Source organism: Spea bombifrons, chromosome 10, assembly GCF_027358695.1.
Source record: "Spea bombifrons isolate aSpeBom1 chromosome 10, aSpeBom1.2.pri, whole genome shotgun sequence".
Taxonomy (NCBI): domain Eukaryota; kingdom Metazoa; phylum Chordata; class Amphibia; order Anura; family Pelobatidae; genus Spea; species Spea bombifrons.
The window spans coordinates 14,575,637-14,596,540 of record NC_071096.1 but is presented as its reverse complement, the minus strand read 5'-3'; the positions used below and the strand labels follow the sequence as shown (position 1 = coordinate 14,596,540).

The following is a 20,904-nucleotide window of genomic DNA, read 5'->3' as shown; positions in this document are numbered from 1 at the left end:
TCAGTCGTACTAATGAGGACTTGATTCAAGAGATCAATTGATAATTGTCTGCAAGCTGTAAAAACTACAAAAGCTGATGTGGTTCAAGAATTGGTAAATCAGGTATTTTATAAATTCCAAAGTTCCAAACATCTCTTTATGTCAACAAATAACTCTATCCTCTGATGAACTGGCTAGCAATATGGGGAAAGTGAATGACCCCTGTTATAGCCAGTCCTGTAAAATGAAAGACCTTTACATAAAGGTGATGTATGCTCTGCCAAGTTAATGGTATCCAACCTGACCCTAAGGATAAGTCATTAAGGATTGCTTAACCACAGGCGAATCCACCCCATGTCAGGACAAACCACTACTTTCTGGGCAATATATGTAAGGGTGGGTCCCTCCTTTCTAATTGCACTTGTTTTTAGGAAAAAGGTATAGAAAGTTACTATTTAAAATAAAAATATGGTCTCAGTCCGGGATTTTTCACCATGCTCATTAGAAAATGGCCAACCAGTTGGGAGCCACTGAACCTATCTCAACTTTGCTCATTAGACTAAATTACCCTGATTTCTCCATTTCAGCTTTGCCACTGTAATTAAGAATACGTGAGTTGTTGCCATGGTTGATTTAAACCCATCCTGTCCACCAGAATAAGTACAATTTGTTCCCTGATGCATTGACCAAAGTCCCAATCATTTTAATATCACACTACGTTTCCACAAATTTATGATGCTGAACAATAAAGATTTATTTCTTGTACTTTGAACTAATATTAATCATGTTCCATCGTACCAGCATTATCACATGATAAAATAAAGCTCTGGATGATTCAATATACGCTGGTAACATAATTATTTATTGAATAAACTTGTGTTCTATGGAGAGCTCGAGGGGGGGCTTATCATGAAATTGGCTTACTGGGTAGTACAACAAACTTCAGATATAATTAGGGAACAAGAGAATTATATAGGATATGTATACTACAGGACTCCATTAAGATTGCATTGCGGCATGATGAATTTTGTGAATTAGAGGACTGCATTGGGACTCGTGGGACCCGCTAAAAAACTTACAGGCGCGGGCGGTCTTGCTGGTGTTGTGGGAGTGGGCGCCCGCTCCCACCCCGCCCGCTCCCACCACAAATCACGCCCACCTCCTTACCTGAACTGCAGATTTCCCATGCAGTCCCTCAAGGCTGCCTTCGAGTTGCTCCCTGACAGCTTCTCTTGCTCCGCCCAGGAACACAGCGGAGTACCGGGAAGTGATGTCACATCACGTGACTCCGCTTTGTTCCTGGGTGGAGCAAGAGAAGAGACACTGTAAGGGAGCAGCGCGAAGGCAGCTTTTGCGGGACTGCACGGGAAATCTGCAGTTCAGGTAAGGAGGTGGGCGTGATTTGTGGTGGGAGCGGGCGGGATTGACCACAAATGTGGCGGGAGCGGTCGGGATTGGACAAAAAATCAGCGGGAGCGGGATTAAAAAAGCAGTCCCGCGCAGGGCTCTATTGTGAATACTTCATACCAAACTATACTGAGAGTTGCAGATGAGACAAAATGAGGCATTTCATTTGTGCCTAGAGGGATACCAACCGTTCCACACCGAGGAAGCCAATGATGGCCGAAACGTATGTCTGTGGTTGTCGGTTCCCTCATGAGGAGGAAATTTGCCTCACGTTTTGGTTCTGGACTGACCTTTTGGGTAGGATCAGACTGATATGTAGATGGCGATTTTTCCTCTGTAATAGCACAAGAGACCCCAATTTGATGCTCCCAAGCGGGGATGCTCCCAAGCGGGCAAAGTAGGGCAGGCTATGAAGCGGCTGTATGTTCTTAGTGAACATCTCATACTCTTTTTGTGAGACATTTCACACCAAAGATTTGACTGCATCATATGTTACCACGTTCTTACTCTAAAATTTGTCACCAAAACAAAACTCTTAGCCAGCTGTAACTGATCAGCTGCATGTTTTGGAAGGAATATATCTACTGAATGGGTATTTCTTATTAATGTGGATATGAAATATAATTGGCCTTCATAATAGCTGATAACTGCCTACGCTTGATGATTTCCTGTCTTTATCAAGTCAGGTTACCCCAAAGAAACAAGAATAGCAAGAATGTCTTTAGTCATTTGCAATTTAAGAAGCTCCACTGGGCAGCGTTTGTTATTAAATATTAAAGAGGGACATATTTGGAGAGGCTTATGTCAAGGCTCAGGTGTTATCCACTGGAGGTAATCGGCTTTCTCTCTGAAGGTGTCCTCTCCTAGTCTATCATCACAAGCTGATTACAAAAGCTGATACCTCAACCCTCAGGGAAGGAAGAAACGCTGCGAGAGCACTCAGCCATTTAACATCCTTTCTAGAATTGCCTTATAGTTCTATGTTAACCCCTTCATGCCACAGAGACCTGTTTTACAGCACCTTTCATTTCTAGTTAGTAATTACTTATTGCCTCCAATTTCTCCTTGATTGCGTTTTGTATCAGTGCAAATTGGAGACAATGACAACTACTTCTCATAGTATTGCGAATAACACACTTTCTTAAAGTTGTGTTTTTCATCAACTAAAGACAACAGTAAAACACTGTTTTTTTAAGAGATGATGAGGTGCTCCACTGTAATTGAAGTATAATCTTTCTATTTTTATAGTAGACTCTTATACTTTGACACACATTATATTTTATTACTGGTATTTTAGTAGCCTGCATGGCTGCATGCGAGCGTTGATGCCAAACGTGAGAGATGTGTGACATCTTGACATTTGTTACATATTTTTTTTTTTACAAACGTACAATTAAATATGTTACACACAGACCCATAATTACACGTTTGGTACTATTCTTCTTTAGACTCTGTCATCCTGATAAAAAAAATATCTCCTTCCGTTCACGTGCTCAGCACAAAGTGACTCACGTGGTTTATGGACTGAATAATATTTTGATACTGTGTGTATTTAATAGGGTTTTTTTGTGAATAATGCCAGCGGACTTTAAGAATGTTATTGAAATGAAATGAGCTTCCTACAAGGAAGGGACAACAGCTTATGTAGACAGTACATGAAGAAATAGGAGTTGCTCAGAGTAGTTTTATATGGATTAGTAGGAGAACATATAGCGAGTGGTTATATTAATTAATTGGAGGGATCAATGGGAGAAGATTTACGGATCTATAAGTAGAATTATAGGGAGGGATTGTATAGTGCATCAGGAGGAATTACATGGTTGTGAAGCTTTAATTTCCATCCGTTTTCCTGCTGTTCCGTGTGTCTTAGTCTGCCTGCCTTCATCTCTGTTGTTCTTACCTCCATCACCGCCTTTGCTTTCCAATGACTGCCCAAATGCATTATACTGTCATATATACACATTTTAGAAGCCAGTAATTAGACCAGGAAGTAATGCATTTATAGAGATCAGGAAGTGATGCATTTATATGGATCTGTAAAAGATTGCAAAATAAGTGCCAGTTGTGATGTATTTATGAAGGGTTTTAATAAACAGAAAGACACAGATCGATGCTCCCCAATGAAAAATACTATACATCAGCAAACTAGTTCAGATCCCGAAGTAACATAACATCAGACACAAATTCGAGCGATTAAATGTTAAAAAGATCAACAGCGTGTGCTTCGCTTCAGTTAGCAACATTTATGAAGCTCATTATTAGCAGCTGCTTATCATCCACTATGGAGAGACAAAATACACAGTCTGACATGCTAGGATAGGTTCAAATTAATAACTGGGCAACAGATCTTTTTATACTCCTGATATGAAGGGGGTAGCAGCGCAAACTTCTCTGAGGGGATAGGACTGAGGGCAAGGTTCAGCAAGAGCGATGAGCAAAACGTTATGCAAAGATTATGTCTGTTACACTATGGCCTTCTGCCAAGAAACAATTAAAGGACACAGATAAGAAAGAACACCACAGAGAAAGAACAGCTGCACGTGCACCGTAGAATGACTCCCATCATACTAGGGCCACCACATCAGCCATTTTTCTAGGAAACCTATACTACTCGGCAGTATGTGAGATGTATAAATTCCCAGAAGGGCATTCCATATGCTACAGCGTACATTTGTTGGTCACCAACATGTGAAACGTAAAGGTGTCCAGGAAAAATGAGCTTCCTCAGACAGCCAGCTACCCCTCTCAGAGTGTCACCCAAGACATATCTCTAGCTGACTTGGGTCTAAACACTCCTCTGGTTGCCAGCAGTACAAATAGGCCAGATTGTAAATTAATAACAGATGATGTTGGCAGATGTTACATGAAGCATTGTGATTATTATCATATATGCTAAGGAAAGTGGCATAGTGAATAATGTTGTAGAACAATAATAAAGGCAGGTGGGGCAGTAGGTAGAGTTGAAAGTTCTGAACTTATTTTAGCCTCTATTTCTAACCACAAAAATGTACTTTTACAACCACTTGATACAGAAAGAGACGTGAAATAGGACATTCCAGGAATGAACGAGATGTCCCAGATTTCTCAGGCCTCTCTAAGGTAGCACACAAGAGACCCATTGTTTTCTGGGTCTCTCACAGTTTCTCCTCCATGTCAGCGATTTTCCTGCAGCTCTGTTATTAGTGATGTGCTTCCTGCTCGTGACACAAAGCAGCATTTATTATTTGCCGACCAAAACACTCTACCCATCTTTCTGTAAATTCATAAGCTCTTTACGTGACAGACAATAGACACACAGTAAATGTTGTATTCTGTACCTAAACCTTCTTTTACAGGCAAGCTTACAGCATTGTCACATTAGTCTTTAAAGCAGGAGAGATCTGGCAATTTTTAGACTGGGGGAGGGCGTGCACAATTAGTCCTGTCCAACACACATCCACCAAAGGGAACAGAATAGAACTTCATAAAGTGATCGCAGAAAGGGTCCAGTCAAGGTGTAAATGTTGCTTACATTTACTGTAGACATTCTTGTGGCTGTGTTTGGAACTGCAAAAAAAAGAAAAGCTGCGGGGGCCCAGCCTGATCACTTCATGGAGTGTCAACATGCGCCACATTAAATTTGGCACCAGCCGTCTGTTTAAAATAAGTCATTGGATTGCCTAAGGCTAAATGGTGTCGCTGAAATACCTCAATATCGAGGCATTCAACAACAGAGAAAACCCACCTCAGTGCACACTGTGACCGCTCCAGAGAGCAGTCACAAGCATCATAGCAAGAGATTTTGCCTCGTGCAAGAGGGTGGTGCCCATTAAAAACTAAACAAGTTCTCCAGAGGTACTGCATTCAACCATGCATGTTAAGGGAGCCCAGCTTACTAATCATGACATGATTAGAAATATAAATAAACAATAAGAAGAAACAAAAAGAAAAAAATTGGAAAGCCTATGAAAGAAATAAAAATGTGATAACATGTAAAAATAATTCCCCACCGTTGTCACCATCAGGGGAACCATCCGGTTCTACCAAAATGTAAAAAAAAGTCCTCAAATTTGTGCCATATCTTCACAAAAATGCTCACATGGAAAGAGTTAAAATACGGGCATTTGCAATGCTCACAGAGTGTCTAGTTTTAAAAAAAAGTTTTTTGATTTGGTGGGGTAAATCAGATGGGTTAAAAGCTTTCCCAAATATGACAGGGGCACAGACTGACCAGATGTCAAAATTCAAAAAAATGCACACCTCCCATATGTGTCAGACCTATGCATGGATGGTATCACTGTACTCAGGAGATGTTGCTGAATACATATTGGGGTGCTGTTTAGCAGTGACACATACCAGGAGCTGTAAATAAATATGTAAGGTAGTATGTGTGTGGAAAAAATACATACAAAAAAAACACTACTGAAAACATTGACAAAGGCTAAAATGTGTACATGTAAATAATTAAAATACCAGCATTTAAAATACCCTGGGGTGGGGTGATATACAGAATATATATATATATATATATATATATATATATAGATAGATGATAGATAGATAGATAGATATATCATTTACTGGGTTAATTTGAATTGGCTAGCTTCAAATATCTCCCAAATAGCACATGGGGCAGGATGACCACATGTTAAAATTCCAGGTTGCACACTTCCCAAATGTGGCCTTTTAGCCCCCTGACAAAACCATGCATGGGTGGTATCACTGTACTCATCAGATGTTGCTGAACACATATTGGGGTGTTTATTAGTGACATATACCAGGAGCTGTACATTCATACCTGAGGTAAAATGTGTGTGAATCTTCCAAAAAAAATTGTTACCACAAAATTTGACAAAGACTGGTGGTAGAATTAGCACATGGAAAGACTTATAACACTAGCAATTGAAATACCCTGGAGTGTCTAGTTTTCAAAAAGATATAGTTTTGATTATGAGATTTGGTAATTACGGGTACTTATTGCTCTATAACTTGCTAAAAAACATAAAAACATTGGGTATTTCTAAACTCAGGACAAATATTAGAATCTATTTAGCGGGTTTTTTCATTATCTTTTGTAGATGAGTAAAATATTTTTCAAATAAAAGTCAGAAAATGGCATTTTTTAAATTTTTCACCATATTTTTACATTTTATTTTATACTTATTTTTTTTACAGTAAATTATATGATATGAACAAAATAATGGCATCTAAAGAAACCCCTTCTTGTCCAACCCCCCCATTATATAACTTGGGGTGTGAGTACAGTCAGGGGCATAACTAGAAGCCACTGGGCCCTGATGCAAAAATGTTATAGTTTTTATAGTTTTTTTATAGTAAATTATATGATATGAACAAAATAATGGCATCTAAAGAAACCCCTTCTTGTCCAACCCCCCAATATATAACTTGGGGTGTGAGTACAGTCAGGGGCATAACTAGAAGCCACTGGGCCCTGATGCAAAAATTTTATAGTTTTTATAGTTTTTTTATAGTAAATTATATGATATGAACAAAATAATGGCATCTAAAGAAACCCCTTCTTGTCCAACCCCCCAATATATAACTTGGGGTGTCAGTACAGTCAGGGGCATAACTAGAAGCCACTGGGCCCTGATGCAAAAATTCCCCCCTGGGCCCCTTCCAGGGCCAGGGCCTAAAGTCTGTAGGGAGGAGGCTGGCCCCCAGTCCCCTCCAGGAGCCCATGGCACGGACGCTTCCATGACACCCCCCCATTTCAACAGCTGGTCTGTGCCCTCCTTGCCCCCTTCTTCTACCATAAAACATATATAAACACACAAATTACACACACTTATTCATACTCACTAACACACACTCCATCTCACTCCACTCATGCCCACATGCAATTATACATCCATGCTCACACACACATACACAATCACACATTTGTGCTCACACACTTACAGATCCATGCTCACACACACACAAGTACACATCCATGGTCACACACACAAAAGTACACATCCATGCTTACATAAATATATACCGTATTGGCTCGGATATAGGCCGCACCCTAAATGTTTTTTAAAGAAAAAGTTTTGTAATAGATATGCTGCCACTCGCCACTCTGTCCCCCCCACCCTCGCGATATGCTGCCACTCTGTCCTCCACCCCTCGAGACATGCTGCCGCTCTGCCCCCCCCCGACTTACCAGAGCAGACTCCTGGGTGTCTTGCGGGGCCGGCGGGGGACATCTACGTAATACGCATATACAACTTCCGGTGCCGGCACTCAGTGGAAGTGCCGGCACCGGAAGTTGTATACGCGTATTGCGTAGATGTCCCCCGCTGGGAATTCCCGGCAAGGAAGATTGTTAAAGCACATCGACCAGACGTGCCGGTAGCGGAGGTTGTTTACGCGTGCATCACCGCAGCCGGTGAACGTCTGCGCAATGCGCTTAGACAACCTCCCGTGCCTGCGCTCCCCCCGTGCCTGCAGCTTTTCCTCTGTGCACAAGCAGCCTCGATTACATTGCAGGGTCACGTGACGTCACGTGACCTCGATACGCTCCTGTCTCCCTGTGGCAGTTCAAAACAGTATAGAAAGGGCCCTTCCCACCTGGATCGGTGCGAGAAGACAGGAAAAAGGGGTCGCAGTTATGCCAGTAAAAGAGAAAGATGAAAATTACAGCTAAACAGAAACGTTAAAACATTGTCATAAAGGGTACAAAAAATAAAAAAACAGCTCTGTCAATTCGGGGGTTAATTATATAAAACAATACAGAAACATTTAAGTAGTCCGCTATATACATTTTATATATAAGGCAAAATATTCCATGATGTAAGAGTTATTTCTGAGAATGATGTTTGTAATGCTGCACTTAGCTTACGTCCCAAGCCTGAAACGGCCAAAGAAGGTCAATTTTGTTTTGTGGTGTAGCTAGAGGCATATTTAGGGAACTTTACTGAGATTTGTGTCACTTTGTGACCCATTGATATCTATATAATTGAGTAAGCGATTTTGAAGTAGAATAATGTATTTTATTCTATAAAGTAGGGTGACCACATTGGCCATTTTAAAACCTTCACTATATTTGCATGTGCTGTACTAATACAACCGAAGCCAAATGCTAATCCAAAGGATGTTTATGGAGATCTAGGAATACACATTTTACAAAATGTAGGCCTTTGGAGTTTTAAAAACACGCATATTCCACCTTTTAAAATGTTTGTTACTCCTTTAACAAATTAAGCAAACTTTTAATCCAACAGAAGTTTATGGAGATCTTGGAAGACACATTATACAGAAGACACTCATATTCCACTGCTCTATAGTATAAATAACAGGGTGTGCCAGATTAGTCTGTAATACCCAAGTGCACTAAACAGGTTCCTTTATTGCAGAATTTGTAAATGATTGAATGCTGTGGTATGTATGTATGTCTCCAAGTGTGTAGCTTAGTGTTCATGCTCTATTAAATGCACATGAATGTTGGGATTTTGCTGTCTTAAAAGGACAAGTTAGTATGTGGTAAATTAAACAGCATTCCAGGCAAAACATTAAAGAGATTAGCTGGTTACCTATTTATAACGCCTGTTCTCAGTGGTGGATAAACAGGGTAATGAACCCTAAACATTGAAGAAAATACTGAGGGACCTAACCAACGTGGCCATTAGCAAGGCCCCCCATAGCCTGCATAATGACCCCATAGCCTGCATAATGTTACACATGAAATGACATTTCACTCAAGAAATAACATGTTTATCACAACGTCATGAGATATCACATGCCATTTAAATCACAGATCTCATGTTGTATATTTCCACAAAAATATGAACAAGGCCTTTCCTTCCAAAGTTTATTTTTTCAGAGATAGTTTATTTTTAGCTCCAGTCGGTAGTGAGTAGGCGAAAAGACTGACAACAGTTGATACAGAAGCTGAATGTCCTCGTGGACTAGTTGCACCTTTAACCTGCTGTTCTATGAAGCCAATGCCATGTCAACAGCTAAGGAATTGTCCGTGGTGCTTTCATCTTCATATGCCATCTGAAATCTATGCTACCTTATATGCTTTGGGTCCAACTCATTTTACAAAACCTATGTTCAAAGCTCATATTCACCTTCGAAAGAATAAATTAAAACTACAGAAAAATGAACAAAGATATACAGTATGAACCAAGAGTACTCCCCTTTAAATATTCGAAAGAGGAATTCTTCATATACTGGTGAGCATCTGGGGATTTCTCATGGTCACCATGGTATATATCAGTATAGAAAGACACCACTGTTCAGTATTTTGTCCTCTGTTGAGAGTTGTGTGTATTTAAGCAACTTGTAATGATTCAGCACCATGCATATTGGGAGGAAGACATGAGTTAGCATAAGATTTAAAGATTGTCACATACAAGTACATCTCAGAACATCTGTCCTTCAATCCCATATCATAATGAATACCCCAAAATGTTTAGATGGCATGGGACTACCCATAGGGTGACCTATATGGTTTAGAAATATAGGACTATGTTCCTTATGTCATAAAACAGTAATTGCATATAACAGTCTAGGACAACACACTAGAATGTTGTATAAACCTTTACTGCACCGCACTTATCATGAGTTCTAAGATTGTTGTTATGGTGACCGCAGTCATTACTTCAGTAACATATGCGTATACAGTTAACAGAACTGACTACACATTAAAGTAGGACAGAATAAGCCAAACTTTGCCCTTCGCATGTTGTTGGCATTGGATTTTGGTGTAAACAGAAAGCTGGGAAAATAATTCTACTGTTGATCATGTATTATGGCGTGGGACACATTATGTCTTGAATTACACATTTTGTATTGCATTAATTGGGGTTTATTCACCTCACTGTGAGCCACACGTGAGTTCCTGTGAATGGAGACATCTCATTTGTTTGCCTCACCTGCACATTACGAGGGTCTGGCCTTAGGAAGTTCCCCCGCAAATAGCCAAGTTGGCCACATATAATTCATAATAAATGCTGTGTGAATAAATAGTTTACTTCATCTCAACTCACCTTCAACTCCTTGTTTGGTGAAGAATATGTTTATTCTATATACAGAGGAAAAGGGACTAAGGAGCTAAAGTGGAAATGCTAAAGATATCAGTTCATAACGCTAAATAAACCTATATAAGGGTGCTTGGATGATTATTTCTTCCAATTAAGCTATCTATCCATTTTACTTTTCTTCTTTAATGGAAGGTAGTTTGTTTTGGGAACAATCTATTCTAAAGTTAGGAAGGAGTGGTGGAGATAACATCAGTATAGGAGGATATCTCATACGCTAGCTCTGTCATATTTTGACATACACCTCAGATTCCATATTTTAAAATAGTCCATTACTTTGAAACCACATATCCACAGAGCAATTATGCTGATTGACAAACAAAAACACAAGCTATAGTTTAATACATTAATTATGGTAAACACACTGTAATGGTGACAGTTCCACTTTAACAGCTAAGATGGCACGCAGGTATGAAATATCCTAAAGTAAATGTGGTATTCTGTACAAAGCAGGGCCAGCCCTTGAGATGTGCAACCTGGGAGCCTTGTGAAGTGACGTGCGGTGTACACTGGTTAGTGTGACGGTCCAACACATAATGCCCACTAACAAAAAGGATGAGGAACCTTAGGGGCCAGTAGAAGAAGACACAGGTGGTAGATACCTCTGCATGACAGGGAATAGGGAACACATATCACTGGAACTGTCATAGGACATCTGAAGACCAGCCCTTGCACCAAGCTGCAGGCGTAGTTACAATTACATGTTACAGGTTCTGCATACACACTGTACAATGCTTACATGAACTTAATGCTGGTGAACATGTTAACCCACATGACCAATAATACTGTATAACAAACACACTATAAAAGAATAGCCGTGTATCTCAATACTGAGACATATTTATGAAGCAAACATGACTGAAGAGGTCTACTGATATAACTCTTTGCTCTAGCATTGCACCATTCCAGTTTTCATAATTATATACAGTGTGTATAGACACCCTGATGGCTATATGTAGAAATAAAAACATACAAAGAGTTTTTGGTAGTGGCCGAAATCTTTAAATCAGAGCATCCCAAGGGCAACCCCAGCCTTCGCCCGCATGCAAGGTACTCTTGTCACAGGTACAGAAGAGATTCCAAACCAATTACACGCACCAATAAGTGGGCCAGTCAAGCTTCATTGGCTACAGGGGCACAATACAATTCCAAAATATTGCCCCAGCTGGGACAAGGGTAAGTTACAACTAAAACCACCCTAAAACATCACTTTTATTAACGTGTTTGTTAAAAGGTATAACCAAAAAAAGATGTTTAAAAACACCAGTGTCACCAGTCCTACCGTAAAAGGTATACATCACTGTGACATGAGGGCATATGCCCACAGTCATATAACACAGTCATATAACACTATTAGTATCACATAATATATACTGTTGATGGCTGCAGTCCTAACAACAAAAATAATTGAATTATGACCAGTGACACGGGCTTATTAAAAACTCAGACAAATAGCCCCCCTGACATGTTTCGCTCCTCAGAGCTTCATCAGAGGTCTGGGCTAATGGCTGAATACCTACCCTGCAGATGACCATGAGTGCAACACAATGTCAATATCTGGATGTGCAACACAATGTCAATATCTGGATGTGAGACCATGTACCTATGAATGCTTGTTGTCTTTTAACATATTTTATTTATAAAATGCCATCATATATACACACAGCTTCTTACAAAACATACATTCAAAAGATACCGACAACTCTTAATATTATTGTCTTTTATTAATATAGTGCCAACAATTTACGTAGCCCTTGTAACAATACATATATTCTAAAGAACCGACTGTCTATGTATTTAGAGTGCAATTTTAGCAAAGTCCCTGTTGGTGTAATGGTCAGGTGTCCTAACACTTTTGTCCATATAGTGTATATAATGCCTATTGTCCCATGAACAATACAATGCGCTATTAATTATTTATTAATCTTAACAAGAGGGTGATTTATAGAAATAGTGAGGATCATTAAACATGTTTTCCGTTTTCTTGGCAAAATCCTCATGCTTTACATGGATTCTTTTACCTTGTTGACTCCAAGTAGGGAACTTTAGGATAGGAAGTCTATTAATGGCTTCAACTTCACCATGTAAGTCTGTGACTACTCCTTATAAACATTGTATTTCCAGGAATTGTATCTTTATGTGTTTTCTCACAGGTATGTAACACACACATATTTCCATGTCCACACACACACACAATGACACACAGGTACACTCACAAACATCCTCACATGGGCTGGGCTGTCAGTCAGGTGTCCCCTCCCTGTGCCATTAGACTTGTCCTTCTGGTTTAGCCCCGCCCCCACATCGCACGCAGAGTCACCTGCAGCGAGAAGGCAGCCAGCCGCAGATTAGTGGCATCTGCTCGCGGTGACGGTGACCGGGACCTTGTTCGGAGGGCGACATCTCTTTCATTTTCCTCTGGAATTACAAGGAGCGGGCATTAAAAGCTCAAAGGACGCGACAGCAGGAGAGAGCTCCCAGGGTGAGTAGCCTCTGCAATACCTTGCGTTAAAGAAGGGACACGCTTTCTCTGCGGGAGGCTTGTAATGGGGTCAGATTATATAACGAGAAAGTATAGTGACAGATAGGAAAGATTAGAGACATACTTTGGGGAGAGAGTTCGTGGCTTGTGAATGGCGAGAGGTACAGCAGCGGTGAGGGAAGTAGGACAGAAAATGTTATAGTGACTGCAACAAGTAGAAAGGAGGGCAGGAGAGAGAAGGGACAATGAGCGGAACAGAGAGGAACAAGTGAGAGAAGGGGCAGAATTAGGGGCAAAACTGGCAAAACGAGGACATAAATGAATTAGTATGGTGGCCGACAGGGCTAGGATACGGGGAGGACTGGGGTCTAGAGCTCCGAGAGAAGACAGTTACCTAAAGTCCATGCATTGGAGGGGCTCTGGGCAGAAGCACAAATGGTTCAGTAGAGTATAGTATAAAGTGTGAGAGCTGTCATTACACCCGTATGTGTTACATCTAATAGCATTGTGTGTGACAGCAGGCACTCGGCGGAGTGTGGTGCAAGCATGGCATTATGCAACAAAGAACCGAGGGGGTGGGGGGGGAGGGCAAAGCTCATACCTTTGATAGTGCACACTGTCATGATATAGGTATAGAAGAAGGGGTCTTCTCTTTACCTATTTCTTAATGGTGGGGGGCAAAGCTCATACCTTTGATACCTGTGCAGTGTACACTGTCATGATATAGGTGTAGAAGGAGGGGTCTTCTCTTTACCTATTTGTTTCTTAATGGGCACCTTGGCAGGGTAGGGTGTAATATGAGAGCTGGGGCTGGCATGGCCCAGGCTGTGCTTCTTGTGTGTATTACTGGAAGGACAGGCACTGGGTTCTGTAAGGTGAGAGCATGCGGCTGGCACTGCAGCTATTCAAGTTTAGTATCAATAAAACATAATTCGCTGTACTTGGCACAGTGCTGTATATACTGCATTACAGGCAAGTGTCAGTGGTCATTAGATGCCTAATGCAGTTAGAGTTATATATTTATTTTATAAGATAGCAGAATATTGTTGTAGAACATAACTGTGGCTATTATATACTTTAAACACTATTTATGATTAGTATACATTGTAACATTACAGACACAATAATAATAATGATTGTTTGTTTATTGTCAGGAAGCTGAAGTGAGATACTTGACATGCTTTAATTACCGTATAACCCAGCAGTGTTTTCATTATTATGAGCTCCAGGTCAGGGGTGGGTTGGAAACGTTCTGCCTGGGGAGGGGGCAATTGCAAGTTTGTCAAAATAATGAAGAGTCCAGAAGCTTATTTCCAATCGACATACTTGGTGTTAACTATTCAGTCACCTACGCAGCACCCGTGTAAAAAAGGAGAGCAGGAAGGACGTCACGCTGTGAGTGCTGCGTAAAGCCCTTCTGGCTCTAGACAGCTTAGTGTCTATATTTGTAACCCTTGGTATGCGTCCATAATACAACCAGGTCAGGGGTTTCACCGCCATGTCTACATATTCAGCTACGTTATATGTCACAGCATGTGTATTATTAGGAGGATAAACTGTTATTTCCAAACTTAGTATTGATTCTGTACCCTGCACAATCAAGATGGACACTAACCTTACTGAGCATGCGCACGATGGCTACACTCACCTCGTACTTATATCGCTACAATCATACCTGCATTCACACTTCAGCTATCCTGATGCATAACACAGTATTTATTTGTATTATATCTGGCATCATTCCTTTTGCATATGTATGTTTAATAGTTGTGGTAAAATGTGATGGTTCTTTAGCATGTACAGAAGGTCTTATATTGCTGAAATAATACTTTGCTTCGCTATCAAGACATTGATATATACGGATATAATCTACGTCTTTGAACAATTCAGTGTTCTCAGTGAGTGGAGATCATTTTGTGCCAAGATACCCATAAGGTCAAAGTGTATTGAGAAACTCCTAGGTGACAAAAATTGTATTAATTTACTTTGCAGAGGGAATGCGTTTCCATTCGGTTTCTTGCCAGAAAAACTATATGGTCTATAGAATCAATATGCCTTTAGCTGGATAATTTAAAGAAATACACTCAATTGCAGCATGTTCATTATCACACATATTACCTGAATGGTAACTGAATAATTATGAATGTTTGCTATCAAGATTATGGAATATTAGATTGCATTAAAAAATATAGTGTGCTCATTATCAGTGAATGAATGAGTACAGAGATACTCTCATCATGCAGAAGAGCATATATAGCATTGGAATTTAAGTGTATAGAGACGCTTTGTATCATTATACTGTGTAGAATATTTATAGGTTTCTACTATCATGTTGCATTTTTGTTAATTGTACAAAAAGACGAGGTAACTGGAGCTCCAGTGGTCGGACTGCTAGTCCCATTATTCCAGCCAGAGGCCTACTGCAGACAGAAGATATTACTGAGAGTAATGAGAGATGTTCCCTAACAACAGAGGAATGCCAAGATTAGATCAGGAATAAACAAATACTAATTAGAGGTTTTGTCACAAGCTTGGGTCTTGTTTTTGCATCAAAGGTTCCAATTCTCACTATAGGAAAGAACAAGTGTCATAAATAATGACAATCCCGTGTTAAGAATGCCAGTGTCTAAACCTAACCTAAAGCATGTTTTAAGTGCCTTCCAGATCGTCTAATTGAAAGTCTCGGAATGATTAAACTCTTTTATCACCTCTGAGAACCTGCAATAGGACCTGTGCCTTCCACTGCAAGTTTATCTGGTAGATCATACCTTAAGCAAAGCACACATAGCTTGTCCACATGGAGACACAAACAAAAAGAACCTTTGACCCAGTTTGTCCTTCACAGGAACAATGTTCAATTCAATGTCAAGCATTCCTGACATGGGACCCATGCACTGGGATTATAAGGGGAAGGTGGCAAGCTTACCGTTGACTTTTAAAGCTTCTGCACAATGAAGGCAATCATTGAATAACACGACATTAATAATTATCTAAACTAGCTGTTTACTTAAGTAGTTGTCCTGTAATTTTGAAAGCCCTCTACCTATTTTACTGGGATTAGAAAATGTAATACCATCCGTTGTATTCATGTCTACTGAATAGGTGCCTGTTTTATTAGACGTGCTCAGTGCAGGATGGCAGCTGTGCCTGCTATGTACCTGCCACTGTGTCAACATAAAAGGTACCTCCGGTCTCTCTCCAATCCGTTGGCTAAGGCCCAACACATTTCATTTAGTGGGGCATCCAGGACTGAGAGGAAGGGCGATGTTAGCAGCCTGTTTGTATAATTGTTAAGGGGCCATATTATTTATACATGCTACAAGCTTCTAACAGTGGTTGAACAAGTCTTGGTGGAGATGATGTGGATGTGGACTCTTTCCTACTTTCCTACATCTTTGAGTTCTTCAGTAGGGAAGAGAGATCTGTTTTGTTGATCTTGGTACACAAATAATTTAGGATTTAATTATCTTTTTTGTAATTCACACTTAAATCCATACGCAAGGACATTGTAGAAAACAAAGGCCTGAGCCTTTGCAAAAGAATAAAATTCAGCAGTCAACTACATCCGAGCACAATGCTATTATGCTACTTCCAGATCATATAAACTCGCAGATCATAGAGAAGTAAATATCAATCATTACTATTTATTCCTTAAGCATTATATAGGCAGGCATGACATTATTGCTCTCTTAGGACTAATTGAGAGTTTGAATGCTACATTATGTAGTGAATGCCCTCCTTTTATTCAGTAAGCATTGTTTCACAACCCCCAAATTATCAGATCTTTAATACACAGAATCAAGATGATGTAGCAATGGCCGCCAGAGGATCCTTGAAAAAATAAATAGTAACATAATGATTGAAAGCCTGTCAGTATATAGTGAATTCATCATGTTTATTGCAAAAAAACCCCCAAAACTTGTCATTGTATAAATTTAGACTTTTCTATCAGAAAATTCAGTATGAGAAGGTTTTTAATCTTTTTGATGACCTGGATCCCAATTGTTGGTATTGGGTTTGTTTAGGAGTTTTTTATATAATGTTATTAGACTGTTCTTGGATGCCTCTTTTCTTTTTCTAAACCTGTGTTGTACAGCGCCGAGTACCGAGTACGTTTTCAATTTGGTATGCAGCATTACGTGGTTATCGGAGTGGGCTTGCTCCTTGGGCTGAGGTAGCCAGCTCTCTCCGGCTCTGTTACAGCAAAGAAACACCAATGTGATCAGGTAATTCCATGTATTACATCTTCAACTCTTCTCAGTCAAGTGAATCCTACATGTGAGTTACCGATCAACGCAACTGGAGAACTTCTTTGTTCAGACAGGGTACCTCTAGCTCAGCAAACCTTGGTACTCTTTAAATCCATCCTGTTAGCATGAATGTTAGAAATCCCTCATGCCAATATTACTTTTACCTGAGGACATGACAGTAGAGTCAAGCAGCTTAGAGATGAGAATAAACTTCAGTGTTTGATACTACTAATTATCCTGCTCGATCTACTTGATTCAATGACCCATCTAAAATCCAGACTTTGGCTGAAAATGAAAATTGCCCAATAAAATTATACTCATAAGCAAAGAATTTCCAAGGCACATATCCAAAATAATTGCTAACTGTTCAAATAGAAATAAATGCATAAAATACATATTTAGCAATTGTATTTCATAATCAAAGCCTAGCTGATGCTGATTCCATTTCTAAATCATTGAAAAGTGTTAATTTGTGTTTGCTCAGGCCATAAACTCAGCTCCCAATTCAGTGGCATATAATCTAGTGTAGATGTGGCATAGAGGCTTCTTTTAATTTAAAGTCCATGTGTTGGCATTGTCCATGATGTACAGTTTTTCTGACTTTTTTTTTACATAGTCCACAATGTACATGTGAAAATAAGTCAGTTTACGTTGTGCTAGTGGTCTGTGCACCCCGTGGAATCTCGAATAGTAGAAGTTGTTTTTTTAATGATTTCAACATCACTTTTATTAGAGGCTGCACTATAGAATGTACCGTATTTTCCACCCACTATTAACACCAATTAAAGGGACAGTCTAATGTCCCTGACACTCCCTCTAAAGATGAATGCATTATGCGTGTGAAAGTACTCTGTGAGCACTCTAATATTCATTCTTCTAAAACAAATAAAGAAATATGAAACTAAATCCCTTTTCCACATATGCACACGAGGGTCCAAATAGAGCCCCGCACCCGCATGCAGCATTCATCGAGCCACTGCTGGGACTATGCAGCTGCCATATGCATTAAACTGCATGCAAGGTGTAGATGGGTCATTGAATGTTGCCAGTGGTCTTCAAAAACAAATTAGACATCACCAATATTTATGGATAACAATATATTAGAGGATTATTGCTCCCACCCCAGTGTAAGGCGTTTTAAAGTAAAGGGAGGACACTTCAGCACAGCGTTCAGTGTTCTGCGCTTTAATAATATCACCATAAAACGGTGAACTTTGATCCTTCAAACAAAGCAGTAAAATTATCTTTAAAGGCACAGTCCCTTTTACGCTCTAATGTAATATAGACATGTAATATGGTTATGTGTACAGCAATTAAGGTGCAAAGTTAATGTGAAGCAATCACAGGTGATTGCAACACTTTTGGCAATTTGTCCCAAAATGATTGAGACATAACCAATACCAGGTACGGTATATATTTTCTCATTGGTTTGGAGAAAAATCCCCATCTGCATGCAACCAATTTGTATTTAAACGATGTATTACTGACTACAATTAATTAATCCCAAAGCCCTGGGCCACCAGTAGTTACAAATAGGTAGAAGAACATCATTCCAGACTTATTTTGTAAAGACATCTTTCCAAAATCATAACAGCTTCAGGTCATAAATCTTTATTTTGTTTTCTAGGCACATTTAAGGCAGTTCCTATTAGCCATTAGATGTATTGCCTGGTTTAATATAGATTAAAATATCTTAGCAGCAGAGTACTTACAATAATAATAATAAGCAAAATACATGCAGTGTAGCAAGAGGATAGCAAGAGCAGATGAGCGATTCAGGCTTGTGTGACGAGAGGTATTAGTTCTTTGAATTAGGTTTTGTCCCTGCATATAGGTGGAATTAGGTGGCATACAGTATTTTTATTGGATGGAAGCAGACCCGGACTGGCCATATGACACACCAGGTGAATGCCTGGTGGGCCGGTGACCTATAGTGTCTTATACTTACAGATACTGCCCTTCTAGCATACAGCCGTATACCCAGCATATACCCAGCATACCCAGCTGGTGCCCACACATAGCATCACTTATCTATACTATGTGTTTGGAGAAGTTAAGATGTATGGGAAATATATTATTCCGTGTATTAGGAGAATGGCAGAGGAATGAGGCCTTTATAGTAAGCAAGTAGAGCAGAGGTGTACCCACTCTGTGAGCTAGAATCTGAAAGGATTACCCCCTTTGTATTGGGCTGTTTTGAGTTGTGTGTTGTGTAGAGAGATGTGAATTTTATTGATAATTTCAAGAACAAAGAGGAAATACTTCCCAAAGGAACAGGCATGGCATTTCTTTTAAAGGATTGCTGTTAAATGTATTGCACGTGCCGAATGCAGTATACGGGGACAATTAGCAAAACTAGGTAATCGGTGGCAGTGGAGAAAACTACAACTTAGCGATGGTATATGAATGATGGAAATGATTACGTCCACAATGTATTGGTAGCGGAATTTAAAGGGTGTCATGTCCATGCGCTGCGTCAGGTGAAGGGGGTGTTCTTTCTGATGTTTGTACATATGTTGCTCATATCTATGTGTCATTAGCAAGATTTTTTTTCCAGCTGGTGTGACGTGATGGACGTAATAGTAATCAAACAGGGAAAGATACCTTAACAAGGAAGTAAAAATAAAAAAATATCATTTGTAGAGCTGCGCTCTATGTGTTTGCTGTACCCTAGGGTTGCCACCTTTTGTCGAGCCATTTCCTGGACGCTCACTGAGCTTGGCTTAGTAAAGTCAAAGCAGAGGAGAAATACAAAGAAAGAGAGAAGGAGAGAGCAAACGAAAGTAAAAGATATATAAATAGGTAAATCTGGTCTATAACAAAAAACAGTACACCTGAAAAAATACAGGTATGCAAAGCGCAAAGAAGCAACAGATATAACATTATACAGTAAGAAAACATTTAGCAGTTCCAGGGTGGTGGTCATGCAACTGGAATAACACCTGAGGATAGTGGTGTGGAAGAGGGGTGTAAATCCATAGGCTGGGGGGTCAGGAGAGTGAGGACTGGGAATAAATCCTCCTTGATGATGGATTACTCTCTTAACAAATTGAGGACCGTGATCTGTTCCCTACGCAGGCAAACTACAAAGCGGCCTTTACACAACACATTAGGCAAGCGAGATGAGTTCACTCCTGATTCTTTACTATATGTTCTGATGTCTGTTTAGGAGGACAAAGATCTACTTTATAAATAAGTCTTGCAAGTAACTTTTTTTAGGTCTTGCTGTCACAGAGGTAGTCACCTGCTAAAGAAGATAAACCGGATTTGTCCCCCACTGAGATCATTTTGTGAAACAGTTCTCACTCAAACCTGAATTGCAGCTCCTGTATAGAACTGTATTAACTCTTTCGTTTCCCAAAGACTCGGTCTCTGCACAAGTCAGGTTGTGAGATATTCTCTGATATGTGCCATTGGCTGCTACAGTAATAAGACCACTTTTGCATCAAAATAGTTTTTTTTTATAAAGAGAACCCTGCTGTCTTTAAGGATTTTATAGGTAAGCCTGGCTAGAAAACTCCCAGATATGTCCACTAAAGTTTAGTCAAACTTCAGTGCCCCTTCAGTCCCACTTTAACTAGGTACAGAAATTCTTCACCTTTTAACTTTAAATCAAGCCATCTAGTTGGGACACTCCTCTTTTTAATTACAAGTGCTTCAATCTTGGACTTTATTTAGATCCTTAAGATATTTGAATGTTTCTGTCATGACGCATTTGTAATCATTCCTCTCGTGGGAGGAGATACAGAAACGTAAC

The 20,904-nt window shown here is 39.8% G+C and overlaps 1 protein-coding gene across 2 annotated transcripts in view; it reads left to right on the top strand.

Annotated features, from left to right (window-relative positions):
* The first annotated feature begins 12,744 nt into the window (after positions 1-12,744).
* The window catches only part of EPS8L2 (EPS8 like 2), a 60,985-nt gene continuing 52,825 nt past the window's right edge, over positions 12,745-20,904 (top strand). For both annotated transcript variants that reach the window (XM_053448714.1, XM_053448713.1), the window contains exon 1: positions 12,745-12,897. The gene's annotated coding sequence lies outside the window, so the exon portion shown is untranslated. The remainder of the gene's footprint in view (positions 12,898-20,904) is intronic.